The sequence below is a fragment of the Chelmon rostratus genome, chromosome 7 (genome assembly GCF_017976325.1).
Source record: "Chelmon rostratus isolate fCheRos1 chromosome 7, fCheRos1.pri, whole genome shotgun sequence".
NCBI lineage: Eukaryota > Metazoa > Chordata > Actinopteri > Chaetodontiformes > Chaetodontidae > Chelmon > Chelmon rostratus.
Genome location: NC_055664.1, coordinates 9,775,740 through 9,789,133, shown reverse-complemented (window position 1 = coordinate 9,789,133; position 13,394 = coordinate 9,775,740). Strand labels below are relative to the sequence as shown.

The following is a 13,394-nucleotide window of genomic DNA, read 5'->3' as shown; positions in this document are numbered from 1 at the left end:
CTGCGTGGCCACCACATCAACAGCTTCAACATCAATTCTCTAAAATATGATATGCAAGATCAATATTGTGCCACTGTATGAGGGTGACTTCAGTTTCACAGGCATGTATTTATGTTGCTGATTTCACTAAAAAGTGCTTTGCTCACTGTTGGAAAATGAGCCTCAGCTGAGTATAAATCACCGGCAGTTTTTACTTTACTGGTGATTAACACTATCTCAGCTGACCCTTTGAATCATGTTCTTGTCTGAGGACATACTAATCCTGAATCACTGATTTCTCTGATTTCCTCTCACTACACTTTCCAAATTAGGCATTATTTTAAAGTAATGCAGATGAGAGAGAGAGAAAACTCACCCTATAGTGCCAGAGGAGCAAAATCTGGAATTTAACAATTTTTTTTTTTACATAAAAATACTCTGGTTTGAATAATAATTTGTGTCTGATATGATTTTTAGCACAAAAATAGTTAGTTAGCGAGTTAAAGCTAGAACAAAAATCGAAAAAGTAGATTTACAGAAAATTCCAGAATCTCTGATTAAACAAATACTTCTTATTCCAAAGGTTTAACAGCTGCAGATGTGTCCTGCTTCACTGAAGTCTTAAGCATCACATTTGTGTCTCAAATGTTACAAGTTACAAACCGAACCGCGATATGTAAACTAGCTGTGATGTCACCAAATCACGCTTGCGAGGTACAAACTTTAAACTCAGATTAAAGGTGAGGAACGTGTCTCCGCTCAGCAGATGAACGTAACAGCGGCCATCTGGTGTCACACACTGTCCTGCAAAGTGAAGCTCAGACATCCAGCTCGAGTAGCGAATGACAACAGAGTGCTGACAGCACCCTCAATACTCAAAAAACAAAAGAAACATCACTTAGTCTAATGGCTGACTTTCATCCCACATATCACACTCAACATTTGAAAACTGACTCACTGCTTTAAAAGCGTTTGAAACTGTACACAGTCAAAGTCATACATTTGTTCTGACTTTCAGTCAATCCTGTGTCTTCATTCAGAAGCACTTTAACAAGAGTTTGAAACACTGAATTCCCATTAAAAAGGCACAACTGATGTTCAGAGGGGTGCAGAGAGACAAAACAAACTGCGTTCACTTTTGGTTGTGTGTTAGACCACGGAGACGACTAGTGGTTTAAACCTGACCCGCATGACTGACCACTCAAAGCATACCAAACCAGACACACACATACCAGAGTGCATGCACACAAATACACCGAAACAACAGTGTCCACTCGGCTCTGACTAGCACCAGTCAAACACCACTTCTACTGACTGATCACGCACACACACACACGCATGTGCACACACACACTCCCTCCAAAAAGCTGCAAATGTTACTTCTCATGGCTATGGTTAATCTTAAATAAGGCAAAGTATGTAGTCACACCACCGCCAGACATCATTTGGGGAAATTTTACCCCACTCATGCACACATGAAGCAAAAACATGCAAACGTTAATGTGCTGAATGTATGATATCACAAAGGAAACTGATTCAAATCCAAAAGTTGGCTGTATTTATTTCTATTATTAATTCTACAGTACTGTACCTGTGTTCAGAGTATGAACTGTGATACTAAATCAATGCACATTCATGTTCTCCTGCACCAACACAAGCATAGAGGACCGGCTCTTCATAAAATTCCCCTGTTCCAACATTTCTCATGTGGTGCACCGCGGACTACAAACATCATTACCGATCACTCACCTTTTCAGCTTGTGCCTTGCACTCCTTCGCTGCAGGACTGGCACAGTGTCTCTTGTGACAGCAAAGCCTCCAAGCCCTGAAGAATAAAGTGTTTGTGCCCACAGTGTGTGTGTCCACGGTGCTGACCTGCCACCGGCTGGCTAGCTAAAAGACTAAAAACTCCACAATGGCGTCCGACTCACAAAGCCCTGTTTGTGTCTGATGTTGTTTGTCCAATAAAAGCAAACAAAGGCATTCCATGGCTTGCAACTGTATTCACTGCCGGCCTCTCTCAAATGTAAAGCGCATTCAGACACCTTGGTCGGCGGACAAAGGCGTGAATCTGTGTCACATGCGGGGTGGGTGGGCCGGGGCAAATGGGGTGACAGTAGGGCCAGCCCCACTGTATCGCAGCTCAATAAGTCCACCAGAGTACGGTGCGTGCTCGCTCTTCTACAGGTAAAAGATGAGCAGTCAGAAAGCGCACTTACCTGATTTTGTCCGCTGCACTGTCAGACCTGCACAGGAGAAAAGAGGAGGGAGAAATCAGTGAGGTCTCATACGCTGCACTTCAAACACCACAAACAATATTCATGATAATTAAATAGAAAAGCATATTTACAGGGTGACACTTTACTTTCCATTTTAAGCACTATATATACAATTAATGCACAGTTTCTGATACATTATAACATACTATTAAGTAGTTAATGTATGTTTGTTTACATTATGTGGCCTAGTTTGACAGGCTACAGTTTACACAGTTTTAAATTAAATATGTATTAACAATTGAGTGCACTGTTTTGGTCACACTTTATATTAAGGTGCACATATTCACCATTAACTAGTTATTTGCTAGCATGCATAGTAGCATGTTGGCTCTTTATTATAGGGCACTTATTAATGCCTTATTTTGGGGGTTATTGAGGGAAAACTCTTACTAGGTTATGGCCTAGTAGTTGTAGAATATTGTCATGCATTAATACATGCTTTATAACGACTAACAAAGAGCCAATATGCTATTACACACACGCCAAAAAGCAACTAGCTCTTGGTACTAACGATGATCTAAGTCTTACCATAATTTTATATCATAATATGTGAATACAAATGTTACAAAGTCTGAACAAGCATTCATTAACTGTTAAGAATCACGTTTTAAATACATTAGCAATTCTAATCACTTATGACAAATGCATGAAAAACGTCCTCAGATCTGCTTATAAGCACACGGCAGTGTTTTATACAGCAGCGTTATTACACCTGCTAATATACCGCTCCATTCTCCAGCCTCTTCTGTTCAACGTCAACATGCTCCCAATAGCTCCAGCCATGGAACACGACCCCATGTCTTGCCATAATTATGCAGATGACACACACATTTATATAACACCAGGTGACTAACGGTCCCATACAAGCACTGAGTAAGAGCACTGAACAAACCCATGACTGGATGTTCCACAGTGTCCTCCAGCTAAACAAAGATAAAACTGAAACGACTGTTTTTGGAGCCAAAGAAAAACCGAGCCAGAAATCTTGGTGCAGTCACGGACTCAGATCTAAACTTTAATAACAAGTTACAAAATCTTCTGTCTTATGTCTGAGCGGGACTTAGAAAAACAGGAATAGTCTCCAGTCGGTTCGGCTACTGTAACGCTTGTCGATCAGCCAGCCACAGCTGAGTCCTCGCTAAGGCCAGGGGAGCGGATCACATCTCTCCAGCTCTCAGGTCTCTCCACTGGCTTTCTGTTTGTCAAAGGATTGACTTCAAAACACAACCGTTGGTTTATGAAGCATCTAAACTTGACACACAGAAGCAGCATTCAGTCTTAATGCACCACGTATCTGCAACAAACTTCCAGAAAACTTGAGGTCTGTTAAAGCTCCCAGTTTGTTTAAATCAGGGCTGAGGATTTCTCTGCTTGCCACTGCACCTCATTTAATCTAATTTGACTTTATTTTAACTGTAATTGTTATTCTCTTATTCAATTTTATCTTCTATTTTATTGTATTCTCTTCTAAATCCTTTCAGTGAGTGTCTATATAGATTTTATCTTGTTATAGTGCCTTTTGCTATACAAATAGACTTGCCTAGTGCCACATGCCTTTAATCGACAACCTAGTGTGAAACGTAGCAAATGCACTGCAGTTACATAAATATATACGCTATACTATAAACTGACCCACTGATGGCATGGCTCACAGTGTGTAAACCCAATTCACAACTCACAATCGCGCTGCGTCATCTTCACTGGTGAGTCATATTACACTGTCTCAGCAAAGTCACATTGTGATATTACATAATATCTGCAGTTATAGTGGGGGAGTTGAATTTGGTAGAAGCCTCCGATGTAAATACGCAGAAATGAACGCAAATGAGCAAACTTGTCCTCACGTCTTCATCCCGACGTCTCTCCCCGAACCACAGCGGCTGCCCCGATAATCTGGCAGAGGCAGCCAAAATCACAGCTAGGGGTGCACATTAGCCGACAGCCTGCTGCCGCTTCACCAGAAAACGCAGCTGCACACAGCACACTGAGCAAACTGCAGCACACAAGACAAACAGCCCGATGCGGAAAGAGCAGAGCAAGACTGACGCCGAGACAGGTGGAGAGGCAGCGGTGCAAGCCTGCAGGCAGGGATGCAGCTGTTTTTACCTGCAGAGGAGACATGACATTCCGTGCCCTCTAAATCCGGCTACAGAACGCTGCTCCCCCCGCAGCTGCCGTAGACACCCCTCACTTGCTATCACCAGCACGGCAAAGAGAAGGGCAGCAAGAAATCCCATATGTTTGACAGGCACTGCTTCCTAATTCGAGCAAGTGGAGCCACTAAGCGAGGAGAGAGCGCGGGAGGGAGAGCCGGAGAGGGAAACATGGAGAAGAGTGCAGGACAGAGAGAAAGAGTGGAGGTGTAGCGAACGGTAGACAGAGCAGAGAGGGGAAGGCAGCTGTGTGGGAGGTTATTATGAGGCCAGACGAGGAGGATTCCGACACATTTTCTGTTTCAGAATTTTCCACTTTTGTCAAACCGTTCCTTCACCAATGTTTGGACCATTAGGTGTAACTACAGTATTAACACGTGCAGCAGCTTCGTCTCTGTGCAGCCTGCAACTGTTTTAACTACAGGAATAATCTGAACCGCTCTATTTTGAGATACGTTACGCTATGTTTTGCGCATATTTTGCATCACCCAAACCAAGAAATTAGCCAGAGGAACAGAGGAAACCTATACAGACCTACAAAGCTAAAGCTCTATACCTTTGCCAAGAGCTGAAAGGTGTTAAATATGGCTGAGACTTGGTGTACAAGTGGTCCTCAGTCCAAAAATCTGTTCAAAGCTTTGTAGTGATCTAAATCCGACACCTCGGCCATTAGATGTCACTTTTTCATTTAGTCAAAATCATTTGACTGTATTCACCTGCTAGGGGCAAAATCTATCAACAATCTGCGAGCTAATAGCTGCTAAACAGCATTAATCCAAGAGCCATCCTCGTTAGAAGTCAAACACGAAAGATAGAAACTAATCACAGAGCGCACTTGCGGCTCTCTCTTTAAAGCACTTTCTGCAGCTTCCATCAAACCCTGATAATCCGGTGGACAAGCATCAGTGCAGTATGATTCATTAACCTGCACTACATACTGTCTTTCATGTCACTGCATTTCCAGCCAAAAAGTCGGTAAGAAAACTTCAGTAATACAGATAGTTCTGCTTTCCTGACAGATCTTCTTCTTGGTCTCCTGGCTACTTTCCTCCTGGCTACACGACTTTACTTCAGTATGAGACTGCATGTCAGATCCCAAGACACCACACACACACACCACACATACACACACAGTCTTAAAACAGACAGTGCTCCTGTGACAGCATATTCCAGTGTGATACAGAGCTAATGATAGAGCCTGTCTCTCAGCTGAGACTGAGCCATGGAGAAGCAGAGGAACAACTGCTGTGAGTCCAGATACACATGGGCACCACTAGATGATTATTAAAGATCCAGATACCTGGAACAAGGACTGCTCATATTGACAAAAATATTGTTATAATATGCCTTTAAAGTTTTACAGTCAAGTGCACAAACACCCCCATGTTACTCTAAAGTCCTCATTAATTTCACCGACATGGCTCCATTTGCACAGAATAATACTCCTCCAAGACAAATCGCATCAGCTGCTCGAAGGCTTGAATTTGTAGCTTGAAGGGAAAAAACGGAGCTAATTAAAAGTGACAATGAAACAGGTTGAAGACCTTTGTGTACCAATATGAAGAGGAAGTGCCCCCTGGTGGAGAATGCGTGCAAGGCATAGACTGAAATCGGGGAATACATTGACATTTTCAGCATTCTTCCCAGTGGCATGGATCTACACGTGACTAGATGGACACAAACTGTATTGTACGTGTTTGCCCTCAGATTCACTGTAACATGGATATAAAAATATAAATACCTGAACAGTGTCAACATGTACTGTACATCTCCAGCATTCAGTCCTGGGCCAGTGCTTTAATCATCTGCTTTTGATTTAAGCAACGTTTTCATCAATTGTTTTATACTCTTTTCTCAGAATGAGGCCCGTACAGAGGCAACACACACACGCACACACACACACACACACACACCAGCATACGCACATATCGCTCACCTCTCCTCTCGGATTAACGGAGTCAAGAAGCGAGTGTTGTCATCTTCATGGCTGCTCTGGAGGCTGCTTTGCTGACTGCTCTGCTGGCTGCTGCATGGGACACGAGAGAGAGACATGAGAGAGGTGAGGCTGTCAGTCATTATGCCATGGCTCTATTAATGGTGTATATAAATATATACATACTTATTTATGTATTTCATCTTGTGCTATGAAAGAAAAGGTTATTGTGAATCTCATGAATCGCATTTTTTTTTTCAATTAATTTTTTACTTTCTATGTAACCCCTTTCTATTACCCCCCCTGCACTCTGTGATAACCATGCATGGCAGAAATAGACCCTCTTGTACAAACTAGACAAAGAATTTTTGACATTACATTTATTTTTTGCTATTTATGCGACATTATCATGAGACCAGCAGGGCAAAAATGCCCAGCATCAAATACAGACAGTCAAATACAACATGTATAAGGCAACTTGGTCATGTCCGGTACATGCATATATCCAATGTGAACACTAGAGGGGGCTATATGACACAGGCTATGCAAAAGATGAGGCCTCTTGTCATAAGTAAGGGGTTACAGATGTGCAAATGAACACTCTCCACTGAATCATTGAGCATCCAAAAGCATCAGTAGCTACAATAATAAATCTTTGAATTGATCTCTGACCACCAAAAAAAATTAGAGTTAGAGTTTAGATATTTGTTATCTAGTTAATTTAAGTTTAAGATGCACACATGAGTGAGATTTTTTCAGTGAATGATTTCCCTGTTTTAAGATTCTGCTGTCGTTCCGTCAACACTTTGACATTAAAGAATAAAGCTGGTCTGTTGGGAAAGCCTCTCATGAATTCACACTCTAACTCTGCAGGGTGCCCTAATCCGCCTCCAACAGTAGCTGCTGTACTCACGGCTGGAGGGGACGCCGGAGTGTATGAAAAACTGTGAAAGACTGTGAGTGCTGAGATACTTTTGATACACTGTAGATGCACTGTGAAAACTCTACAGTCACCGTCATGCACTCATTTAACCTTGTACTGAGATGTGAAATGCCGTTTTTCTCAAACTGAAATAATCTGCTCAATATTTATCTTTACTCAAATTAAATAACACTGAAAATAAATGATCAAGCCAGCTTGACAGTGAGTTTTTCATGCCTCCAAAGACAGAAAATGAAGATTTCACAGTGTGACTTAAGTAACAGTCAGCTTTAAAAAGTCTTACAGTGTAAATCGGTGGCGTGCAGTAAAATAAAGCTGCATTAAGCTTGAAAATATCCATATTTCATTAAAAAAAAGACTTCAAAAGGTATGGACTTAAGTGTAGCCTGCAGCATAATTCCTGTGTTTGAGCAGCTGTGATGGATACATATGAAGCTGTGCATGTATGCTGACTCAGCACAGAGGTGAGACTCCTGTGCATTGTAACAGGACATTTTATGTGCTGCACTCCCTCATCCTCCAGCTAAAGCCTCTTCTGCAGCAGGTGTGGCGTGTCTGCAAGCTGCTCCCTCAGAGGGAAAACAGCGCGCCGGGGAAGCAGACGTGTTTGTTGGGGTTTATGCGAGCGCTTGTGCTCGTATCCCCGTCCTTTAGTGTGCGTGTTCGTTTGAAATCGCGAGGACAGAAAGTTGACATGTGACCCTCACCAAATTATTCATCGCTCATACACAATTGATGGAAATATGCGCTTTGAACATGATCGCGAAGAGGTGCAACAAAACACAGTCAATTTTGAGGCAGAGTTGCACACAGAAAAACACACACAAGCATCATCCCAAACTCAATCATATGTGCAGATCATTAAGTATCTCATTATCATGACATTGGTGCACATATACTGGACGCTAGACGTTGTTTACTGTATTTACTGTAGTTTGAAATGGAATCAGAAGCAGTAACATTGTTAATAGTTAGCTAAAACTTGAGGCGATGACCATTTTGTAGGTGATGGACTTTATCCCGTCACATGCTCTGACACTGTGGGAACTGGCAGCATCGCACAGACGTTTTTTCATCCAACTTATGACCATCGTAAAGTTAGATTGCAGAAAAATTGCGAAATGTTATTGAAGTATGTTTTCATCATCTTACTGTGGCTGCAATTAAGCAATTTTAAGAACTCTTAGACTTATTAGCATTTCTTCAAAGAGTAACTTTGTGAGAGGTTGTGCGTCTGAAATATTTAAATGTTCGGGCGAGGTGGAAGCAGTGAAGCCTGGCGAAAGATACTGCACCACTTCCTCAAAATAGCCCTGCTCTTATCAGCCTGCAGAACAGCAGATTCCACTGTGTCTGCAAGCCTCCACTGTTCCCAGACGCACACACACACACACACACACATCTGCAGTCCGCACATCCTATGCATCACAGGAAGTAAGACAAAAACAAGAATGACAAGATTAAGATGCTGGAGGGACGAATCAAACTAAACAAAAACAACAGTGATGACTATGAGCACTTGAGCCTGATAAAGAATGATTTACTGACCAGAGACCAGGCTCCACTGTGAGGTCAGAGCAGATTCAAATCTAAATATTCTCACCGTTGTATTCAGCATCACAAAAGCTTTGTGGATTTAAACCACTCTGAATGGAAAAATGGCATCATCTTCCACCTCAATGAAAGAAAGCTGGAGCTCTATCAGAAAACAGATTTTTTTTTAATCTCTGAACCTGTATGTACTGTGCCACTGAGCAGCAGTGATGCGCTGCACAGAGTTTAAAACCTTTTTGTTGGAGTTAATAAAATGTACTCGAGTACTTACTGCATTTTAAACCGCTGCCATGAACAGAAGACCATGTTCTATGGAAGGAAAGCGCTCTCATTACGCCGTACACAGACCACAAGTATTCCATTAACTATAAATACTCTTCCATGTTTGTATATTAACTGGGCACTGAGAGCTGGTTCCAAGCCACAAACGTGCTTTTGACTAAACCGCATTCATGAGAAACCACATGTACTGAACACTTTGTGTGTGTTTGGAGTCAGAAAGCATGTAATGACAAAAGTGACAAAATAATGATAATGAAAAACTATAGCATAGACATATTTTTCAGGACCTTTAACCAGCCACACATAATTAACTTCTCAGCTGAGGAAGTCCACGGCTCAGAAATTCAGAAAAAGCTAATTCAGGGGGTCAAAGTGCTGGGCAGCCATGAGTGTCACCCCTGCTGGAGGCAGAGGTCCAGTGTCTTCAGGCCGCTAAGAAGTGGAGGTGACGGAACTGCTGCAGCTGGCAACAACATGCTGTAAGCATCACACTGGCATGACACAGAACGCTGACAGATAAATACTTCCGGATACAGGTCTGAAACTTTCACACTTGTGCGCTGCTGCACTACTACAAGTTGTATTTTAATCCTTATCGTCATTATCAAGTGGTTTCGTTCTCCATCTTATTTTACATTCATTTTTTTTTGTCTGTTTTTATGTCCATTCTGTCTTTTCTATGTAAAGCACTCACTTGGTGCATGGGTGTTGCTTCTTGAAAAGCACTTTGAACTGCAATTGCTGTATGAAAGGTGCTATACAAACACATTAATTATCATTATTATTATTATCAAATACATAGGGCGACCGTACATACAAAAAGGGTTTCTTGCTTAGAGTTAATATTTTACAAAATGGTTTATAGTTCAGGAACAATCTCCACAGGCAGAAATGGCACACATTACATACTTTACTCAACCGCCACACTAACCAACAAACTTTACTAGTACAAATATTTAAATAACATAATTCATCTGAGAGCTGTTACTAGTGGCTTTGTGATTTTAAATTTAAAACATGATTCGACATGAACGACTGTTCTTTGCTTTTTTTCAAAAGTTCTCCTTGAAGTTTAACTTAAGTCGTGATTGGAGGCCACACCTGCCAATCTCTAGAACTTCGTGAAACAAAGTGACAATCACGCCCACGTCAGTCCGTGATTGGTCAGGAGGAGAGAAAGTAAGCAGGGTTTGAACTTCTCTCCTGAGCTCACCCCTCTCTACGACGGCCTGCTTTTCCCCCTGCCTTTGAGTGTGACCTCTAAAAATACTCTTGATTTCCAACGAAGTCGGACCGCACACTGTACGACCTAGTTCTGGTTGAGCATTACTCGACCCCAAGACCAAGAAAGTGGAGCGGATCATTTAAGCTGTCAGACCTTCGCGGCGGCTTCCTGTGTGTCACAGAGTCGATTTTCAAACTATACTTCTACTTTGTAAAACACTGAATGGCTTGAGGACAAAACTGCATTTTTAATCTGCTGTGACGTCGAGCTGTCTGTTGTCTGAACTGTTCAGACCTCTCGGGTCAGAACTCCTGAGGTCTGCTCCACCTCCCGGTTCTTTCAAATCCAGCCTTAAAACTTTTGTGATGCTTCTGCCTTTTATGAAGTTAAATTGGGTCTGTTAATGTAGACTGTGGCTGCACCACATCTCCTATTCCCCTGTTAACTGTGTTTCATATCATTTTAGCTTATATAGCATTTATTATTACGGCAAGCACTGAGCATGGCTGGTGTAAGGTGTTATGGAAATAAACCAGCCTTGCCTTGCATTGCGGCAGGTGCAGCTTGTCTTAGAACTACAGGACCTGAATCTAATGTGCTCCATCATCAGAGAGCATCCTCCTGCTTACTTACTGACTGATAACCGTGCTCCACACTCTGCATGGCTGTAACACCGGAGCCAGTGTGCATTCATGATGCGCCTCAACTAAATAAGATGGCCAGAAGCTGTTTTTGTTTTCACAGTGATGCTATTGTGAAAAAAAAAAATCAAGCGGTAGCGATAAACGGATGTTGGTAATGGTGCTGAAATATCCATCTGCGAGAACACGATGTACAACTTCACATGATAAAAAATGGCTTGTTCTGCTTCATCAATAATTAACTGAAGATAAGCGTTAAAGATCTGGATTATTTATGTCACTCCCACACTGGTTTAAGCCTGTAGATTTTTTTTCATAAACCACATGCAGCTAATAACCAGCCGCAGCTTGAGGAGGGGCTGTGTCGTCTTAGCGCCACGGTATGGCATTAAGCTGAGAAGCGCTTGTTAGAACAGTACCCATTACACCCCGAGGGGGAGCCGGGCTGCGCTCGTGTCGTGCTGGATAATGACAGTATTTTACACTCAGGGATGCTGTCGGGGTTATGATCTCACCCCTCTGGGGAGGTGGTGTCTTCCACTCAGAGACAGACAACACATTGACGGAGTGAGTAATGAACTTGTTCCTGTCAGCCATCTGCTACCAGTGATAGCAGATCTTAGGATAAGGCAAAGACAGAGGAGAAATAATGACCAGATATTCTAATTCTCATCTCCAGCAACTACACTTGTGAAACATTATTTCCCGAATATGGCAGCAGTGGGTCACGTCCAATCAGTTTCCCCATGACTAGTTGGAGTATGAAGGAAGCAGAAGGTTTAAAGCTGAAATTGAAGAACTGTGTGAGTCTTTTGAATGGAAAAACAATTTTTACCACAACTGCAACTCAATGATGGCTCAGTACATTATCTCTTATAGCAGGGACTGCTGAAACTCTCAGGTAAAATAACAATCAGAATTTAATTTATTCAAAACACAAACATATAAATGCTGAAGAGTTAATTCATAAGTTCATTTATAGAAACAACTTGACGGAGTTGGTTTGGAAGATTTCATTCGTTTTCTGAAGATTTACATGACTTGACTGATATCTTTAGCAGGGCTGAACAGCATGAAGGAGTCATGTTGCAATGATTTTAAGGGGCCTGATTGAGCCTTTGACCTTTCCTCTCGTGCCAACATCACACACTGTATCTCAGATATCAGTGAATATCTCACACAGTGCATCCAAAAGGAAGAAACCTATTGATTTTGTAACCCCTCATCTAGTACTGCTGTCTAACCAACCATTTAAGTTTCAAGAGACCCTCCAGTATCTCCTGAGCCTTTGTTTTAAACACACAAGATACTGTAGACAGAGTGTATGTTAATTCTACCAAGAGGAAGCAGTCAGTTAACTTTGGTGGCTTTGTTCTACTTAACTAGTGTGACAATCTTTAATCAATTTAGCAGCTCACTTCTAGTAAGTGTGGCCTACGTCGTGCCTGCTAACTCTCACAATGCTTACGTTGTTTTCGTGGCACATTCCCTGATAGATATATAAACAAAAGAGCACAGTCAGAACACAAGGAAGAATCATTCTAAAAAAGGTCTTTGAATTTCAGATCGATATCCCACTTTCTTAAAACTGCTCCCTTCTGCAGGAACGGGCTACAATACCAGGCCAGGAAAAGATGCAGGGGATGTAGAGGAATGCATCACATCTGGATACACAAGTACTAAAAAGATCAGTGCTGAATCATTGCAGGCAACATACAACGATAGTTAAGAGCACTGGCCAACTGTGCTACGTTTAATATCTATGTTAGAAAAGTAATGCTGCGCTTCAGATTGAACACAAGAATCTGCAGAAGAGCACCCAAGAAGACATCATGGCCACTACCTCCTGTATTCCTTCGTGTGTGGTCATTAGCATCAAACTCTGAGAGGTGAAAAGGAACCTCAAGCTAAACAGAGGCTAAACACACATTAGTGCAGGCAGCGGGAGCCTTGAAGCAGCATGGAGGTATTAGGGAAGATGTGGGGAGAGGAGGGGAATGGGGACAGGAGAGTGGGGAGGGCCCATACCTACCTGCTGTCGCTGCCTTGCTCCTTCTTCTCTCGGACCTTCAGCCACTTCCTCAACAGGAAACGCTTGCGGCGCGGGGAGGCGCTGGGCGTGGAGCACCTCGACCAGGAGGAGAGGGCGTCCTCGTCGCTGGAGGGCGTGATCTCGATGGAGGGCAGCTGGAGGTACTCCTTGGAGCCCGAGCGGGATCGGGCCGCGACGTGGCCGACAGCTAGCCGACCCCTTTCCGCCTCCTTCTCGCTGGGCACGTTCCTCATGCGCCGCATCTTGAAGCGCTTGCGGCGGAGCGTCGGCGTTGAGGAGCTGGATCGCATGGAGCCATCTGACACGACGTTGCATCCTCCGTCTGAGTACGCCGGAGCATCGTTTGGGATGC

The 13,394-nt window shown here is 42.8% G+C and overlaps 1 protein-coding gene across 2 annotated transcripts in view; it reads right to left on the bottom strand.

Annotated features, from left to right (window-relative positions):
• Window positions 1–6,433, bottom strand: part of LOC121608734 (protein Aster-B-like) — a 62,610-nt gene extending 56,177 nt beyond the window's left edge. For both annotated transcript variants that reach the window (XM_041940049.1, XM_041940050.1), the window contains exons 1-2: window positions 6,348–6,433; window positions 2,199–2,225 (exon numbers count right to left, since the gene is read on the bottom strand). The gene's annotated coding sequence lies outside the window, so the exon portion shown is untranslated. The remainder of the gene's footprint in view (window positions 1–2,198; window positions 2,226–6,347) is intronic.
• Window positions 6,434–13,394: the final 6,961 nt, after the last annotated feature.